The sequence below is a fragment of the Zea mays genome, chromosome 5, assembly GCF_902167145.1.
Source record: "Zea mays cultivar B73 chromosome 5, Zm-B73-REFERENCE-NAM-5.0, whole genome shotgun sequence".
In the NCBI taxonomy this organism is placed as follows: Eukaryota; Viridiplantae; Streptophyta; class Magnoliopsida; order Poales; family Poaceae; genus Zea; species Zea mays.
The window spans coordinates 36,240,614-36,261,372 of NC_050100.1; positions in this window are offsets into that span (position 1 = coordinate 36,240,614).

Below are 20,759 nucleotides of genomic sequence, written 5' to 3' on the forward strand. Positions count from 1 at the left end.
ATAGCTCTCATGGCATTCTTGGGAAACTCATTTTGCAACCTAATAATCAAATCATGAGCATGAGTGAAAGCATCATCCTTCGCCTTCATGAAGAACACCCAAGAATAGCGAGAAAAATCGTCAACGACCACAAGCACATACCACATCCCCCCCCCGAAAGAGCAAACCCGAGCTGGACCAACAGTGTACATATGAAGCAATTTGCTGGGTTGTGAGTTCATCACCTTGGTGACCGGGGAATGGGAAGCAACAACCATCTTGTCATGACAATAAGGGTGATAGACAAGATCTTTCTCAAATTTCAACATGGGCAATCCTTGGATCAAGCCAAGTGAGCTCAGCCTACATAAAAGATCAAAGCTCAAGTGTCTTAGTATCCCATGCCACTTCCAAATCAAAGAAGAGGATCCTGCTAGCAAGCATCAAGAAGGACCATAAGAATGTCAAAAATCAGCACTTAAAACTCGACCAAAAGGGAAAATCTGACAAACAAGATCCCCCTGGGCATCCAAAACCTGAGACAAGCCCTTTTTAAAAGCGCACTTCATAGTCATCCTCAAGGAGTTGCGAAACAAAAAGCAGATTGAAATGAAAATTTGAAACCAAAGCAACATCCTTGAGAATAAAACTCTCGTTCACTCGAATGGAGCCATGAGAGATTACATTACCTCTCGAGTTATCCCCGAATGTGATGTATTCTTTACCAATCACGGGATCGAGACTGGAGAACCATTTTTTGCTTCTAGTCATGTGGCGCGAACAACCTCAATCCATGAGCCATATGTTCTCTAGGCCTCTGTCCTGCACCAATAGAAAGACACGGGGTGAGCAAATGGCACATCACTGGGGTCAGGATACTTAGAATAATATCAGTGTTGCGGCATCTGCCCATAAAAAGTGTTAGGAAAAATACCACCCATCCTCGGTCCAGAAGGGAAGCGATCACCACAAGAAGGAAACTATGATCCGCTAGGGAAGTAAGAACCAAAGCAATACCACGGGGTCCTTGGCCATATGGCACACTACCAACACCCCATCAGGCCGACCACCACGTGGTCTCACTACCTAAGGCCTAGCAGCAAGAGGCAAAACACCTCTAGGCCTTGCAGGACATCTCTGAACAGGAGGATCATGAACACCATGAGAAGGGTGGTTCATGTTTCTTCTGCTCGACTCAGAAACCTGTCGCTCATCTCTCCTCCTCCTAAAGCAAAAATCAGCCAGATACCCACCCCTCTCAATACTCACAATGGAACATAACCTCTACCTTATGTGGATTTTTTTGTAGGAGGGGGCTTTCCTTTTGGGTGGCTCCGTGGCTGGGCTTTTGGAGGGGGGAAATGGAGATGTCGGGAAGGGTATCAAGTGTGTTCCTGAGGTGGTTAGGTTTTGGAACCCATACTTGTTCCTAAGGAGGGGTTCTCTCAGGCTCCTCAATCACACCATCTCTCATAGGGGTGATAGGCTTTGGTGAGGTGATTTTGATGAGCTTGGGAGTGGCTGAAGGTTTCTTTGATGGTTTCAATCCACTCCACTCACCAACCTTCAAAACACACAACACTCCCATCCTTAGCAGCAACGCCTAACCCCGGTCCGCTAGTTCCCCTATTGAAATGACTAACCAGCATGCTCAATTAGGGCTCATTGCACAACACTCACTCAAGACTGATCGAAGGCATGTGTTTTATTCCTTGATCCAGGTCTTTTCATGTCTGCAGGACTCAAGTGCAGACTGCAAACCCTCACAAAGTGCACACTGCATAGGTGTAGAGGCACTCACTGAGCTAGCTTTCTCAAGCAAGGCTATCCTAGCGTCTCTCTCTACTAGCTATGTCTGCAAGCCAAGACAAACAGTACACACACCTAACAAGCTAGACCTAGATCTCAACTCATCATTCTCATCTAGCAAGGTAGCATACTTTGTCTACAAAGTGGTGATGTGCAACATGTGTAGAGCGCACTCATCACATTCAGTCTCGTCGGACACCAGGACTGAAGCTTTAGCAAACTCAAGCTCCCTAAGCATGCTCTCATACTTGAATTTAAAATCTTTCCTCTCACGAGTAGCAAGCAAAAGTAGCTTATCTTGACTAGCCAAAGCAGCTATTAGCTCCTTTATCTCAATGGTGAGATCATTAGCGGAATGTGATACCTCAAAAGCAGAGACGTCGCCGATGTCCTGGCCGTCGCCGCCCACCGCATCATCACTAAGGGCCATGGTGCAAAGGTCGCCTGTGGTGTCGGCGAGGAAGCAGAGTCTGTTCAGCTTATCCTTGACTCGCCTGTCAGTCTCATCGTCGCTAGAGGAAGACGCTGCGTCGTCGGAGTCGTGGTCGAGGTCGCTGAGGGAGGCATGGAAGGCACGCTCCTTGATTTTGGCCTTCTATAGGTACTTATTCTTAAGTGTCTCCTTGTCGAATTCTCCCTTGGACTTGGACTTGTCGGAGCTGTACTCCCGCTTGCCCTTGCGCCGACCAGAGTGGTGGTCGCGCGGGACAGCCTCATGCTTGCCCTTCTTGGGGCAACTGGCGAAGAAGTGGTCGGGGTCACCACAATTGAAGCATCCATCCTTCGACCCACCACGCCGTCGGTTCTGGCGGTTGTTGTGGAACCACGTCAACCGACTGGCCACAAGCGCCAGCTCCTCATTGCTAATGCTCTCCACTTGCTCCTTTGTGATAGACTGCAAAGAAGACAAAACAAAGATAGCAGGTGGGGTTAGGGAGGAACCACCTCCAGAGACCAGGGCTATGGGGCGTGCACTAGGGTTCTCGATCTTGGCCTAGGTTTGGTGGTCAATCTCTATGTACTTGAGATTGCTGAACAACTCCCAAATGCTCCGATCTAGAGCCTGAAGTAGATTGAGCGCTCTCTCATGATCATCATAGGGTAATTGTGCCTTGTTGGCACACATCTTGTTCATGATGGACTGGAACCGAGAAAACATGGTGTATATGGTCTCTCTAGCCAACTAAACATAGTTCTCGTACTCTTGTCGGTATGCCTCAAAGAGTCTAGTTTTCACATGATCATCGCCCTCATGAATTTTCTCGAGGGTGGACTAGATCTCATGAGCCATAGCCAAATGTCCAACTCGCTCAAATTCACCCAGCGAGAGGCACGAGAACAAAGTGTTGCGAGACTTATTGTTCGAATCATTAAACTCCACTTGAATTAGTGTGATCCGTTCACTTGCAGCATTGAACGCAACATCGAGGCAAATCTCCTAGACTTTGTACCCTAGACTTTGAAGATATGCCGACATGCGAATCTTCCAGTATGGGTGGTTCGTCCCATCGAAGAATAGTGGCTTGCCAACAGCATGTTCCATGTTGTCTTCATGGATTTTGAACTGAGTAGGGAAGAGAAATCTTTAATTGTCTTCGATACCAATTGTAGGATCGGTGAGGCAACTAGAGGGGGTGAAAAGGATCCACTAAAAACTCTCGAGTTGCGAGCAAGTGACTTTGATCCCAAAATTCAACCTAAAAACCCTCTAGGGACTCAGAGCAGCAGATCAGAGTACATTATAAACTAGTGTCGTTTGTATGCACCAAAAACCTTAAGAACTGCAAACCTAACTTCCTAGAAAAAATCAGAGTTAAAAGCACTAGGAAGTATACGTGGCAATTGAAAGGGAATTAGGCTTACACCTAGTTCCTATATAATTTTGGTGGTTGAATTGCCCAACACAAATCTTTGGACTAACTAGTTTATTCTAGTGTATAAGTTATACAGGTGCAAAAGGTTCACACTTAGCCAATAAAAAGACCAAGTATTGAGTTCAACAAAAGAGCAAAGGAGCAACCGAAGGCTCCTCTGGTCTGGCGCACCGGACTGTCCGGTGTGCCACCGGACAGTGTCCGGTGCACCACCGGACAGTGTCCGGTGCACCAGAGGACTCCAACTCCAACTCGTCACCTTCGGGAAAATCCAGAACCGGCGCGCTATAATTCACCGGACTGTCCGGTGCTCCAACGAAGACGCTGCTCCGGAACTCGCCAGCCTCGGGATTTCACGAAGGCTGCTCCGCTATAATTCACCGGACATGTCCGGTGTGCACCGGACTGTCTGGTGCATCCTCGGAGCAACGGCTACTTCGCGCCAACGGCTACCTGCAACGCATTAAATGCGCGCGCAGCGCGCGCAGAAGGCAGGCACGCCCATACCGGCGCACCGGACACTGAACAGTTCATGTTCGGTGCGCCACCGGACATCGAGGCGGGCCCAGAAGTCAGAACTCCAACGGTCAGATTCCAACGGCACTGGTGACGTGGCTGGGGCACCGGACATGTCCGGTGTGCACCGGACTGTCCGGTGCGCCATCGAACAGACAGCCTCCACCAACGGTCAAGTTTGGTGGTTGGGGCTATAAATACCCCAACCACCCCACCATTCATTGCATCCAAGTTTTCCACTTCCCAACTACTTACAAGAGCTCTAGCATTCAATTCTAGACACACCAAAGAGATCAAATCCTCTCCAAATTCCACACAACGCTCTAGTGACTAGAGAGAGAGAGATTTGCTTGTGTTCTTTCGAGCTCTTGCGCTTGGATTGCTTTCTTCTTTCTTGATTCTTTCATTGCGATCAAACTCACTTGTAATTGAGGCAAGAGACACCAAACTTGTGGCGGTCCTTGTGGGAACTTTGTGTTCCAAGTGATTAAGAAGAGAAAGCTCACTCGATCCGTGGGATCGTTTGAGAGAGGGAAGGGTTGAATGAGACCCGGCCTTTGTGGCCTCCTCAACGGGGAGTAGGTTTGCGAGAACCGAACCTCGGTAAAACAAATCCCGTGTCACACTCTCCATTTGGTTGTGATTTGTTTTTCACCCTCTCTCGTGGACTCGTTTATATTTCTAACGCTAACCCGGCTTGTAGTTGTGTTTATATTTTTAAATTTCAGTTTCGCCCTATTCACCCCCCCTCTAGGCGACTATCAATTGGTATCAAAGCCCGGTGCTTCATTAGAGCCTAACCGCTCGAAGTGATGTCGGGAGATCACGCCAAGAAGGAGATGGAGACCGGCGAAAAGCCCACTACAAGCCACGGGAGCACTTCATCGGAAGAGTCCCGCACCAAGAGGAAGGAGAAGAAGAAGAGCTCCTCCAACAAAGGGAAGGAGAAGAAATCTTCTTCTCACCACAAAGAGAAGAAGGAGAGATCTTCCTCTCACAAGCCACATCGGAGTGGGGACAAGCACAAGAGGATGAGGAAAGTGGTCTACTACGAGACCGACACTTCATCAACATCGACCTCCGGCTCCGATGCGCCCTCCGTAACTTCTAAACGCCAAGAGCGTAAGAAGTTTAGTAAGATCCCCTTACACTATCCTCGTACATCTAGACATACTCCATTACTTTCTGTTCCATTAGGCAAACCACCAACCTTTGACGGTGAAGATTATGCTAGGTGGAGTGATTTAATGAAATTTCATCTAACCTCACTCCACAAAAGTATATGGAATGTTGTTGAGTTTGGAGCACAGGTACCATCCGTAGGGGATGAGGATTATGATGAGGACGAGGTGGCCCAAATCGAGCACTTCAACTCCCAAGCCACAACCATACTCTTGGCCTCTCTAAATAGTGAGGAATACAACAAGGTGCAAGGGTTGAAGAATGCAAAGGAAATTTGGGACCTCCTCAAGACCGCGCACGAGGGTGATGAACTAACAAAGATCACCAAGCGGGAAACGATCGAGGGGGAGCTCGGTCGCTTTCGACTTCGCCAAGGGGAAGAGCCACAAGACATGTACAACCGGCTCAAGACTTTGGTGAACCAAGTGCGCAACCTCGGGAGCAAGAAGTGGGATGACCACGAGGTGGTTAAGGTTATTATTAGATCACTCATTTTCCTTAACCCCACTCAAGTTCAATTAATTCGTGGTAATCCTAGATATACTCAAATGACCCTCGAGGAAGTTATCGGGAATTTTGTGAGCTTTGAATGTATGATCAAGGGCTCCAAGAAGATCAACGAGCTTGATGAACCCTCCACGTCCGAAGCACAACCGGTGGCATTTAAAGCGACGGAGGAGAAGAAGGAGGAGTCTACACCGAGTAGACAACCAATTGACGCCTCCAAGCTCGACAATGAGGAGATGGCTTTAATCATCAAAAGCTTTCGCCAAATCCTCAAGCAACGGAAGGGGAAGGATTACAAATCCCGTTCCAAGAAGGTTTGCTACAAGTGTGGTAAGCCCGGTCACTTTATCGCTAAATGTCCATTATCAAGTGACAGTGACAGGGATAACGACAAGAAGGGCAAGAGGAGAGAAAAGAAGAGGTACCACAAGAAGAGGGGCGGCGATGCCCACGTGTGCCGCGAATGGGACTCCGATGAGAGCTCAACCGACTCCTCTGACGACGAGGACACCGCCAACATCGCCGTCACCAAGGGACTCCTCTTCCCCAACGTCGGCCACAAGTGCCTCATGGCAAAGGACAGCAAAAAGAAGAAGGTTAAATCTAAATCCTCCACTAGATATGAGTCCTCTAGTGATGATAATGCTAGTGATGAGGAAGATAATTTGCGTACCCTTTTTGCCAACCTTAACATGGAACAAAAAGAAAAATTAAATGAATTAATTAGTGCTATTCATGAAAAGGATGACCTTTTGGATTCTCAAGAGGACTTCCTAATTAAGGAAAACAAGAAACATGTTAAGGTTAAAAATGCTTATGCTCTAGAAATTGAGAAATGTGAAAAATTATCTAGTGAGCTAAGCACTTGCCATGAGACAATAGACAACCTTAGAAATGAAAATGCTAATTTGTTAGCTAAGGTTAATTCTCATGCTTGTAATGTTTCAACTACCAATTCTAGAAATAATGATGATGATTTACTTGCTAGGATTGAAGAATTGAACATTTCTCTTGCTAGCCTTAGGATTGAAAATGAAAAATTGCTTGCTAAGGCTAAAGATTTTGATGTTTGCAATGCTACTATTTCCGACCTTAGAACTAAGAATGACATGTTACATGCTAAGGTTGTAGAATTAAAATCTTGCAAACCCTCTACATCTATCGTTGAGCATGTATCTATTTGTACTAGATGTAGAGATGTTGATATTAATGCTATTCATGATCATATGTCTTTAATTAAACAACAAAATGATCATATAGCAAAATTAGATGCTAAAATTGCCGAGCATAACTTAGAAAATGAAAAATTTAAATTTGCTAGAAGTATGCTCTATAATGGGAGACGCCCTGGCATTAAGGATGGCATTGGCTTCCAAAGGGGAGACAATGTCAAAGTTAGTGCCCCTCCTAAGAAATTGTCAAACTTTGTTAAGGACAAGGCTCCCATGCCTCAGGATAACGAGGGTTACATTTTATACCCTGTCGGTTATCCCGAGGACAAAATTAGGAGAATTCATTCTAGGAAGTCTCACTCTGGCCCTAACCATGCTTTTATGTATAAGGGTGAGACATCTAGCTCTTGGCAACCAACTCATGCTAAGTTGCCTAAGAAGAAAACTCCTAGTGCATCAAATGAACATAGCATTTCATTTAAAACTTTTGATGCATCTTATGTGTTGACTAACAAATCCGGCAAAGTAGTTGCCAAATATGTTGGGGGCAAACACAAGGGGTCAAAGACTTGTGTTTGGGTACCCAAAGTTCTTGTATCTAATGCCAAAGGACCCAAAACCATTTGGGTACCTAAAGTCAAGAACTAAACTTGTGTTTTAGGTTTATGCATCCGGGGGCTCAAGTTGGATACTCGACAGCGGGTGCACAAACCACATGACAGGGGAGAAGAATATGTTCTCCTCATATGAGAAAAACAAAGATCCCCAACGAGCTATCACATTCGGGGATGGAAATCAAGGTTTGGTCAAAGGTTTGGGTAAAATTGCTATTTCACCCGACCATTCCATTTCCAATGTTTTTCTTGTTGATTCATTAGATTACAACTTGCTTTCTGTTTCCCAATTATGTCAAATGGGCTACAACTGTCTATTCACTGATGTAGGTGTCACTGTCTTTAGAAGAAGTGATGATTCAATAGCCTTTAAGGGTGTGTTAGAGGGTCAGCTATACTTAGAAGACTTTGATAGAGCTGAACTCGACACATGCTTAATCGCTAAGGCTAACATGGGTTGGCTCTGGCACCACCGACTAGCCCATGTTGGGATGAAGAATCTTCACAAGCTTCTAAAGGGAGAACACATTTTAGGACTAACAAATGTTCATTTTGAGAAAGACAGGGTTTGTAGCGCATGCCAAGCAGGGAAGCAAGTTGGTACCCATCATCCACACAAGAACATCATGACGACCGACAGGCCGCTTGAACTACTCCACATGGATCTATTCGGCCCGATTGCTTACATAAGCATCGGCGGGAGTAAGTATTGTCTTGTAATAGTGGATGATTATTCTCGCTTCACTTGGGTATTCTTTTTACAGGAAAAATCTCAAACCCAAGAGACCTTAAAGGGATTCTTGAGACGGGCTCAAAATGAGTTCGGCTTAAGGATCAAGAAAATAAGAAGCGACAACAGGACGGAGTTCAAGAACTCTCAAATCGAAGGTTTCCTTGAGGAGGAGGGCATCAAGCATGAGTTCTCTTCTCCCTACACACCTCAACAAAATGGTGTAGTGGAGAGGAAGAATCGAACTCTATTGGACATGGCAAGGACCATGCTTGATGAGTACAAGACTTCGGATCGGTTTTGGGCCGAGGCGGTCAACACCGCCTGCTACGCCATCAACCGGTTATATCTACACCGAATCCTCAAGAAGACATCCTATGAACTCCTAACCGGTAAAAAGCCCAACATTTCATATTTTAGAGTCTTTGGTAGCAAATGCTTTATTCTTGTTAAAAGAGGTAGAAAATCTAAATTTGCTCCTAAGACTGTAGAAGGCTTTTTACTTGGTTATGACTCAAACACAAGGGCATATAGGGTCTTTAACAAGTCCACTGGACTAGTTGAAGTCTCATGTGACGTTGTGTTTGATGAAACTAACGGCTCTCAAGAAGAGCAAGTTGATCTTGATGAGATAGGTGATGAAGAGGCTCCGTGCATAGCGCTAAGGAACATGTCCATTGGGGATGTGTGTCCTAAGATATCTGAAGAGCCTCCAAAAGCACAAGATCAACCATCCTCCTCCACGCAAGCATCTCCACCAACCCAGAATGAGGACGAGGCTCAAGTTGATAAAGAGGTAGAACAAAATGATGAGCCACCTCAAGATGACGGCAATGATCAAGGGGGAGATGCAAATGATGAAGACAAGGAGGATGAAGAACCAAGGCCGCCACACCCAAGAGTCCACCAAGCAATCCAACGAGATCACCCCATCGACACCATCCTCGGCGACATTCATAAGGGGGTAACCACTCGATCTCGTGTTGCACATTTTTGTGAGCATTACTCTTTTGTTTCCTCTATTGAGCCACACAGAGTAGAGGAAGCATTACAAGATTCGGATTGGGTGATGGCGATGCAAGAGGACCTCAACAACTTCACTAGGAATGAGGTATGGCATTTAGTTCCACGTCCTAATCAAAATGTTGTAGGAACCAAGTGGGTCTTCCGCAACAAGCAAGACGAGCATGGTGTGGTGACAAGGAACAAAGCTCGACTCGTGGCCAAGGGGTATTCACAAGTCGAAGGTTTGGATTTTGGTGAAACCTATGCACCCATAGCTAGGCTTGAGTCCATTCGCATATTATTAGCCTATGCTACTTACCATGGCTTCAAGCTTTACCAAATGGACGTGAAGAGTGCCTTCCTCAATGGACCAATCAAGGAGGAGGTCTATGTTGAGCAACCTCCCGGCTTTGAAGACAGTAAGTACCCTAACCATGTTTATAGGCTCTCTAAGGCGCTTTATGGGCTCAAGCAAGCCCCAAGAGCATGGTATGAATGCCTTAGAGATTTCCTTATTGCAAATGGCTTCAAAGTCGGCAAGGCCGATCCTACTTTATTCACTAAAACTCTTGACAATGATTTGTTCGTATGCCAAATTTGTGTTGATGATATCATATTTGGGTCTACTAACGAATCTACATGTGAAGAATTTAGTAGGATCATGACACAAAAATTTGAGATGTCTATGATGGGGGGAGTTGAAGTATTTCTTAGGATTTCAAGTGAAGCAACTCCAAGAGGGCACCTTCATTAGTCAAACGAAGTATACTCAAGACATTCTAACCAAGTTTGGAATGAAGGATGCCAAACCCATCAAGACACCCATGGGAACTAATGGGCATCTCGACCTCGACACGGGAGGTAAGTCCGTGGATCAAAAGGTATACCGGTCGATGATAGGTTCTTTACTCTATTTATGTGCATCTCGACCGGATATTATGCTTTCCGTTTGCATGTGTGCAAGGTTCCAATCCGACCCTAAGGAATCCCACCTTACGGCCGTAAAACGAATCTTGAGATATTTGGCTTATATTCCTAAGTTTGGGCTTTGGTACCCTCGGGGATCCACTTTTGATTTAATTGGTTATTCGGATGCCGATTGGGCGGGGTGTAAGATTAATAGAAAGAGCACATCGGGGACTTGCCAGTTCTTGGGAAGATCCTTGGTGTCTTGGGCTTCAAAGAAGCAAAATTCGGTCGCTCTTTCAACCACCGAAGCCGAGTACATTGCCGCAGGTCATTGTTGCGCGCAATTGCTTTGGATGAGGCAAACCCTGCGGGACTACGGTTACAAATTAACCAAAGTCCCTTTGCTATGTGATAATGAGAGTGCAATCAAAATGGCCGACAATCCCGTCGAGCATAGCCGCACTAAGCACATAGCCATTCGGTATCATTTTCTTAGGGATCACCAACAAAAGGGAGATATCGAGATTGCATACATTAATAATAAAGATCAATTAGCCGATATCTTTACCAAGCCACTTGATGAACAAACTTTTACCAAACTTAGGCATGAGCTCAATATTCTTGATTCTAGAAATTTCCTTTGCTAACTTGCACACATAGCTCATAAATATACCTTTGATCATGTCTCTTATATGCTATGACTAATGTGTTGTCAAGTCTATTTCAAACCAAGTCATAGGTGTATTGAAAGGGAATTGGAGTCTTCGACGAAGACAAAGGCTTCCACTCCGTAACTCATCCTTCGTCGTCACTCCGAACCGCTCTCTATCTTTGGGGGAGAGAGCAAAGCAAAAGGACTCCTACTTTGGTTTAATCTTCACTCTTTTATTTATGACCAAAGGAGGAGAAAGTAATTTAAAGGGCTCTAATGACTCCGTTTTTGGCGATTCATGCCAAAGGGGGAGAAAGTATTAGCCCAAAGCAAAAGGACCGCACCATCACGCAAAAGGACCGCACCATCACCTAATTTTAAAATATAATTTTCAATTGTCAATTTGGTATCTTAATATGTTCAAAAAGGGGAGAAAGTAGTATTTCAAAATTGATTCATCAAAACCCTCTTGAACACTAAGAGGAGGATTTCATTTAGGGGGAGTTTTGTTTGGTCAAAGGAAAAGCATTTGAAACAGGGGGAGAAAATTTCAAAACTTGAAAATGCTTTGCAAACTCTTATTCATTTACCTTTGACTATTTGCAAAAGAACTTTGAAAAAAATTTACAAAAGATTTTGCAAAAACAAAACATGTGGTGCAAGCGTGGTCCAAAATGTTAAAAATGAAGAAACAATCCATGCATATCTTGTAAGTATTTATATTGGCTCAATTCCAAGCAACCTTTGCACTTATATTATGCAAACTAGTTCAATTATGCACTTCTATATTTGCTTTGGTTTGTGTTGGCATCAATCACCAAAAAGGGGGAGATTGAAAGGGAATTAGGCTTACACCTAGTTCCTATATAATTTTGGTGGTTGAATTGCCCAACACAAATCTTTGGACTAACTAGTTTATTCTAGTGTATAAGTTATACAGGTGCAAAAGGTTCACACTTAGCCAATAAAAAGACCAAGTATTGAGTTCAACAAAAGAGCAAAGGAGCAACCGAAGGCTCCTCTGGTCTGGCGCACCGGACTGTCCGGTGCACCAGAGGACTCCAACTCCAACTCGTCACCTTCGGGAAAATCCAGAACCGGCGCGCTATAATTCACCGGACTGTCCAGTGTACACCGGACAGTGTCCGGTGCTCCAACGAAGACGCTGCTCCGGAACTCGCCAGCCTCGGGATTTCACGAAGGCTGCTCCGCTATAATTCACCGGACATGTCCGGTGTGCACCGGACTGTCCGGTGCATCCTCGGAGCAACGGCTACTTCGCGCCAACGGCTACCTGCAACGCATTAAATGCGCGCGCAGCGCGCGCAGAAGGCAGGCGCGCCCATACCGGCGCACCGGACACTGAACAGTTCATGTCCGGTGCGCCACCGGACATCGAGGCGGGCCCAGAAGTCAGAACTCCAACGGTCAGATTCCAACGGCACTGGTGACGTGGCTGGGGCACCAGACATGTCCGGTGTGCACCGGACTGTCCGGTGCGCCATCGAACAGACAGCCTCCACCAACGGTCAAGTTTGGTGGTTGGGGCTATAAATACCCCAACCACCCCACCATTCATTGCATCCAAGTTTTCCACTTCCCAACTACTTACAAGAGCTCTAGCATTCAATTCTAGACACACCAAAGAGATCAAATCCTCTCCAAATTCCACACAACGCTCTAGTGACTAGAGAGAGAGATTTGCTTGTGTTCTTTCGAGCTCTTGCGCTTGGATTGCTTTCTTCTTTCTTGATTCTTTCATTGCGATCAAACTCACTTGTAATTGAGGCAAGAGACACCAAACTTGTGGCGGTCCTTGTGGGAACTTTGTGTTCCAAGTGATTAAGAAGAGAAAGCTCACTCGATCCGTGGGATCGTTTGAGAGAGGGAAGGGTTGAAAGAGACCCGGCCTTTGTGGCCTCCTCAACGGGGAGTAGGTTTGCGAGAACCGAACCTCGGTAAAACAAATCCCGTGTCACACTCTCCATTTGGTTGCGATTTGTTTTTCACCCTCTCTCGTGGACTCGTTTATATTTCTAACGCTAACCCGGCTTGTAGTTGTGTTTATATTTTTAAATTTCAGTTTCGCCCTATTCACCCCCCCCCCTCTAGGCGACTATCAGCAATGCCACACACACGGGCGATAGTGTCGGACACCGAAAAAATCCTCAGAACATTCTCAAACTTCACAGAAAGTATGTGTGGGGTAAAAGATGTTTACTGGTGAAGTATGAACTCGAGCAAAAAAATCGAATCACAGATCAGAAATTCTGAGAGTGATGTTTTTTTTGGAGTTTTCTCAAAACGAACTCAGTGAGAACTCAACTCGGATCATGACCAAAAACTACACCGTAAGGGTGTATGCAGTGATCAAAAGAGTCTATCTCCTCACAAACCAATCCCCAACAGCACCCATGTCACAAGAACTCGAAGGTTCTCCACAAATCCACAAGAGAAGGAAAGGGAAGAACACAAGATCGAAATAACTCCAAATTTCAGCAAGGATGCAAAACTGAGATGGAGAAGTGACCAAAACATGTGGGCCATACTGGCGACCCTTCCTCTGATTAAACATGCAAATCACAAACACATTCGACAGTTACAAAATTGTCGTGAATCCCTCGGCTCAACTAGTGACTACCATGATAGGAAACTAGGAGTTCTAAATAACTGCTCTAAACAAAATGGCAGCCAAGAGAGATACTAAACTAACCAGCCCTCCCCTCTATTTATAGAGAGTTATTTCTATTTCCTAAACTATCCCTATTTACAAAGAGTCTATCCACTCCACCAGGGGAAAAATAGACCAACTCCTAGGTTTTCGATCCGACACCCGCGCGCTCCACGCGAAGTTGCTTCACCTTGATACACCCTTCGTTGTGCCACCACTAGTTCCTTACAGAACCGATGTCGCCGAGTTTTGAGGCCCAAACTTAGCAAAGCATGTCATCCGTAGTGCTAGGTGATTTTGAGGCCCAAACCACCAAACCACCGTGAGTGTCGCACCACGTGCGCGTCCCCCACGTCCTGGACACGTGTCCCGCTAGTACTTGACCACGCTGGCAACACAACCCGTTCTATCACGTACTCGCGCGAGTGTGTGCCCCAGGTGTCAGCCACCATGTGTAAGTGCAATCAACCCTAATTGAGGGTTTTGGTGATTATATGACAAAACAAACAGAGATTCTAACAAGTTTGCTCCTAGCATATACACAGTAATTCTACAGACAGGAGAAGCACAGATCTTACGAGCATAAAAATGTAAAGCACAGCGGATTTAAATTCTACATCATATGGCGTGCTCCAAGTGCTTGGAAACAACGACAGTGTTCATTTTATAATTCTTGAGTTGATAGGAATCGTCGTTCAATTAAGAGGGATCCGCAATGGTTAAGTAAGTTATGCAATGAGCTAAGTTCAAAATCCTTCAAAATCATCTTAGAGAACACTTTTCCAGATCATGAATGCCTTTGAGAAAAACCATTTTTACTTCCCACAAGAGTTCCACCTTTGTTCTCTTCAAAATATTCAAAATCTGTTTTTCAGCCTTGGAAACCGGTTCAACCGGACCTGAAACTAGTTCAACCAATTTTGGGACTGTTCCTCTGCCATCCCTGCTCTGACCTGTATGACAGCCAGAGTTGTCAGAAAAGTCGTTGCAGATGTTTTTGGGAAATCGGTTCAACCAGAATTTTTCCCGGCTCAACCGGTTTTGGATTCGGTCGAGTCTCCGGCTGAGTAGGTCAGTGGACCGAGATCTTCCTGGTGGAAACCGGTTCAACCAGTTTTTTACCTCTTTTCTCCCACGGCTGCCAGCTTTTGGGGGATCCTTTATATACCCCCCCACACTCTCTCTTATTTACTTCTGCCTCTCCCACGAAATCTTGGCTGACCAAAATCTCAACAAGTGCATTCATTTCACCTCTCACACCCGCAATCGCATCTCCTTCAATCGCTTGAAGGATCCTTGGTGTGAGGTGAACTCGATCTAACACGCTGTTAATTTCATCTCGATTCTCCTATTCTCTTTGTTCTTGAGCTCGTTGCAAACTTAACCTTGTGCGGATTTGTTACTCTTGGAACCTTGCATTCCTTGGCGGTTAGAGGTTGCTTGGGAGTCTCCAAATTTGTGGACGACCCCAAGAAGTTTGTATCACCCGCTCTTTGAGCATATTTGAGAAGAGATTGCCTTGACCTTTGTGGTCGGCTTGTGGAGGATTAGGGTTGGAAAAGACCCGACCCTTTGTGGGCTCCTCAACGAGGAGTAGGACACCTTTGTGGTGGTTGCCGAACATCGGGTTATATTGTGTGTTCTTGTTAAGCGCTTTAAATTTGTTGGTTGGTTCATATTATCTATTTGAGTAAATTTTGTGTAGGGCAAGTCATTAGCAAAATTCTTCACTACTTTATATTTGTTTAACAGATTATCTAATCTAAGTTGAGCAGGTTCAAACTTGTTCAGTTGTAAACAAAATCAACTGAACCGGTTTGCACCAGTGCAACTTTAATTTAACCTATCTCGAAGTTTTTAGTGAAAAATTTTAGGTTTAGCCTATTCACCCCCCCTCTAGGCTACTTTCAATTGGTATCAGAGTTTCGTACCTCGTTTTACGCTTAACCGCGTGAGGAAACGATCATGTCTACTCAACGGGACCATGTGGATCCTCTCCTCGAGGAAATCCCCGTCACATCTTCCGGTGAGGAAGTGGACCCCAAGGTCCTCGACCTCACCATGAAGATTGCCGAGAAGATGTTCCTCAAAATGAAAGAGGAAGATGCTAAGAAAAAGGCCGAAGAAGAAGAATCAAGAAGAAAGGCCGAAGAAGATAAATGTAAGGGAAAATTTGAATACAATGACGACCTAGTGGATCTTTTGGTGTCGAAGGTGTTGAGCAAGGTAAGTCTCAACACCGAAGGATCATCTACCAAAAGTAAAGGTAACGAATTTAGTAAAGTTCAATTCGATTATTCTAGAAATTTTATTCCCAACTTCTCTTCCGCCCCACTTGGAAAGTTACCAACTCTTAGTGAGTTGAACTATGACGAGTGGGCTGATAAGATGAAGTCACATTTAATCGGTGTGCATCCTAGTCTTTGGGAGATTGTTAATGCAGGTATGTATAAGCCCGCCCAAGGAGAAGAGATGACTCTGGAAATGATGCAAGAGGTTCATCGCAATGCTCAAGCGGTGAGCATAATTAAAGGAAGTCTTTGTCCGGAAGAATACCGGGAAGTTCAAGGAAGAGAAGATGCCCGTGACATTTGGAATATTCTTAAAATGTCACATGAAGGAGATCCCAAAGCTAAGAGACATAGAGTTGAAGCTTTGGAGAGTGAGCTTGCTAGATATGGTTGGACAAAGGGTTAGTCGCTTCAATCACTCTTTGATCGGTTGATGGTGTTAGTAAACAAAATAAGAGTGCTTGGAAGTGAAGATTGGAGTGACTCCAAGGTCACAAGACTATTCATGAGAGCATACAAAGAAAAGGACAAGAGTCTAGCAAGGATGATAAGGGATCGTGATGACTATGAGGAAATGACACCTCATCAATTATTTGCAAAGATTCAACAACATGAATCCAAAGAAGCCCCAATCAAGGCAAGAGACTCTCATGCCTTGATCTCAAATGAACAAGACACCCCCAAGAAGAACAAAGACCACAAGGCAAAGAAAGTGGTCGAGACATCAAGTGATGAAGATAGCTCAAGTGATGAAGACACAGTTATGTTCATCAAAACATTCAAGAATTTTGTAAGGAAAAATGACAAGTTTCAAAGGAAAGGAAAGAAGAGGGCATGCTATGAATGTGGCCAAACCGGTCATTTCATAGCGGATTGTCCTAACAAAAAGGAACAAGAAGCTAAGAAGGAATACAAGAAGGACAAGTTCAAAAAGGGAGGCAAGACCAAGGGATATTTCAAGAAGAAGAAATATGGTCAAGCCCATATTGGTGAAGAATGGAACTCCGATGAAGAGAGTTCTAGCTCCGAAGAAGAGGAAGTGGTGGCAAACGTTGCCATCCAATCTACTTTAAGCTCACAACTCTTCACCAACCTACAAGACGACTCCTACACTCCAACTTGCCTCATGGCAAAAGGAGATAAGGTAACTTTATTTAGTAATGATTTTCCAAATGATGATGATGATGAACAAATTGTCATGAAGAATAAAATGATTAAAGAATTTGGCTTAAATGGATATAATGTTATCACCAAATTAATGGAGAAGCTAGATAAAAGAAAAGCAACTCTTGATACTCAAGAAGACTTGCTCATCCTTGAAAAGGAGAGAAACCTAGAGCTTCAAGAATTGCTACTCAATAAAGATGAAATGCTAGATGTCTTGACTAAGGAAGTATCTTTAGTCAAGATAACTATAGAGGATAAAGAAAAAGAAGTAATCAATATGAAAACCTCTATAGCTAATCTTGCAAATGAAAAGGATGCACTTGAATCAAGCATGTTAAGCTTGAATGTCCAAAATCAAGAACTTCAAGTGCAACTTGAAAATTGCAAGAACATCAATGCCTCATCTTTAGTGATTGAATCTAAGTCTAGCTCCATAAATAATACCTTTTGCAAACATTGTGCCAAATATCATGCTTGTTGTTGTCTAACTAACCATGCAAGGAAGAAAAGCCCACAGGTGAAGGTCAATGAAATATTGGAAAGATGCTCTAGCAATGATGGGTTAAAGAAAGTTGAACCCAAGTACAAGTCCCTAAAGCCCAACAATGGAAGAAGGGGGCTTGGGTTCAACTCATCCAAGGAAAACCCTAGCATAGTGCATAAGGGGTGGAGATTCCCCAAGTTCATAGAGGGAACCACCCTATATGATGCCTTGGGGAGGATTCACTCCTCAAATGACAAGTCAACTCAAGTAAAGGTAAACTTGAGTTCCACAAAGAGTAAGATGAAGGAAATGGGATCCTCAAGTGGAGAAAAATTTAATGCTCCCATTTCTCACTCTTATCTTTGTGATTATATATTGACTTGGGATTTAGGGAAATTGGTTGTTAAATATGTGGGTGCCTACACTAAAAGAAAAGTCATGAAAAGAAGTGTGTGGGTACCCAAGGCTATAACTAACACTGTAGGATCCAATTCAATTTGGGTACCTAAAAGCATATCCTAAATTTGTTTTGCAGGTCTACTCCTCTGGTGGGTCAAGTTGGGTGCTTGACAGTGGATGTACAAATCACATGACCGAGGAGGAAGACATGTTTCATTCCTTGCAACTAACTCAAGAAGCACAAGAAATTGTGTTTGGAGATAGTGACAAGAGTAAGGTGATTGGTATTGGTAAAATTCCTATCTCTGACCAACAATCACTTTCAAATGTTTTATTGGTAGATTCTTTAAGCTACAATTTGATGTCTGTTTCACAACTTTGTGGAATGGGTTATAATTGCTTATTTTCTAATGTGGATGTGAAAATCCTTAGAAGGGAGGATTCCTCAGTTGCCTTTACGGGTCGCTTGAAGGGCAAACTTTATCTTGTTGATTTCACAACAAGTAAAGTGACGCCTGAGACTTGTTTAGTGGCAAAGTCCGACAAGGGTTGGCTATGGCATCGCCGGCTAGCTCATGTCGGTATGAGGAATTTGGCCAAACTTCAAAAGGATAGTCACATCATTGGACTAACAAATGTTGTATTTGAGAAAGATAGGGTTTGTGGCGCATGCCAAGCAGGAAAGCAACATGGAGTCCCACATCAATCAAAGAATGTGGTCACAACAAAGAGGCCATTGGAGCTTCATCACATGGACCTCTTCGGACCTGTGGCTTACATCAGTATTGGTGGTAGTAAGTATGGTTTAGTTATTGTTGGTGATTTTTCTCGCTTCACCTGGGTTTTCTTTTTGAGTGACAAAGGTGAAACCCAAGAGACCTTGAAGAAATTCATGAGAAGAGCTCAAAATGAGTTTGAGCTCAAAATCAAGAAAGTGAGAAGTGATAATGGAACAGAATTCAAGAACACAGGTGTCGAAGAATTCTTAGGCGAAGAAGGAATCAAGCATGAGTTCTCGGTTCCCTACACTCCACAACAAAATGGTGTTGTGGAAAGGAAGAACCGAACTCTAATTGAAGCAGCTAGAACCATGTTGGATGAGTACAAGACCCCTGACAACTTTTGGGCAGAGGCGGTCAACACCGCCTGTCATGCAATCAATCGCCTCTACCTTCACAAGATCTACAAGAAGACTGCCTACGAGCTTCTCACTGGCAACAAACCTAAAGTTGATTATTTTAGAGTATTTGGTTGTAAGTGCTTTATTCTTAACAAGAAAGTCAAGAGCTCAAAGTTTGCTCCTAGAGTGGACGAGGGCTTCAAATGCGCATGGATATCATGTTTTCAACAATACCACCGGCCTTGTTGAAATAGCGATAGACGTGACATTTGATGTGTCTAATGGCTCGCAAGGGCATGTTTCTAATGGCACTGCAGGAAATGAAGAACCACCTTGTGAGGTCATAAAGAAACTTGCAATAGGTGAAGTGAGACCTCAAGAAAAGGATGATGAGGAAGGAACTTTGTGGATGACCAATGAGGTTTTTGATGTGGGTGCAAAGGTGGTGGGTGACAAATCCTCCACCCAAGCAAACCCATCAACCTCATGTCATCCAAGTCTTGAAGAAAATCATCAACCCCAAAGGATGCCAACTATGGTAGAAGATGAACACGAAAGTGTTAATGGTAAAGTGCCTCTTGATCAAGTGGATGATGAGGAGGAGCAAATTCAAAGACAACCATCAGTGCCTCATCCTCGAGTCCATCATACCATTCAAAGGGATAATCCAGTGGACAACATCCTGGGTAGCATCAGGAGAGGGGTAACAACTCGATCCCGTTTAGCAAATTTTTGTGAATTTTACTTGTTTGTTTCCTCTCTTGAGCCACTTAAGGTTGAAGAAGCGTTGGGTGATCCGGATTGGATAATTGCCATGCAAGAGGAATTGAACAACTTCACCCAGAATGAAGTCTGGTCCTTGGTCCAAAGACCCAAACAAAATGTGATTGGGACAAAATGGGTCTTTAGGAACAAACAAGATGAACATGGCGTTGTTACAAGAAACAAAGCACGGTTGGTTTCCCAAGGCTACACTCAAGTGGAAGGACTTGATTTTGGTGAAACATATGCGCCGGTAGCAAGGTTAGAGTCAATTAGAATATTAATTGCCTATGCTACTAACCATGATTTCAAGTTATATCAAATGGATGTCAAGAGCGCATTTCTAAACGGACCACTACAAGAGAGGGTCTATGTGGAGCAACCACCGGGCTTTGAAGATCCAAAGAAGCCAAACCATGTCTATCTACTTCACAAGGCACTCTACGGGCTTAAACAAGCCCCTAGAGCTTGGTATGATTGCCTCAAAGATTTTTTAATTAAGAATGGGTTTACAATAGGAAAAGCTGACACTACATTATTTACTCGCAAAGTTGATAATGAATTATTTGTGTGCCAAATATATGTCGATGACATTATATTTGGTAGTACTAATGAAAAATTTTGTGAAGAGTTTAGCAAAGTAATGACGAACAGGTTTGAGATGTCTATGATGGGCGAGCTCAAATACTTTCTGGGATTTCAAGTCAAACAACTCTAGGAAGGTACCTTTCTATGCCAAACCAAATATACACAAGATATGCTCAAGAAGTTTGGCATGGAAAAGGCAAAGCACGCCAAGACTCCAATGTCATCAAATGGACATCTCGACCTAAATGAAGAAGGTAAACCTGTAGATCAAAAGTTATATAGATCAATGATAGGGTCACTGCTTTACTTATGTGCATCTAGACCTGAT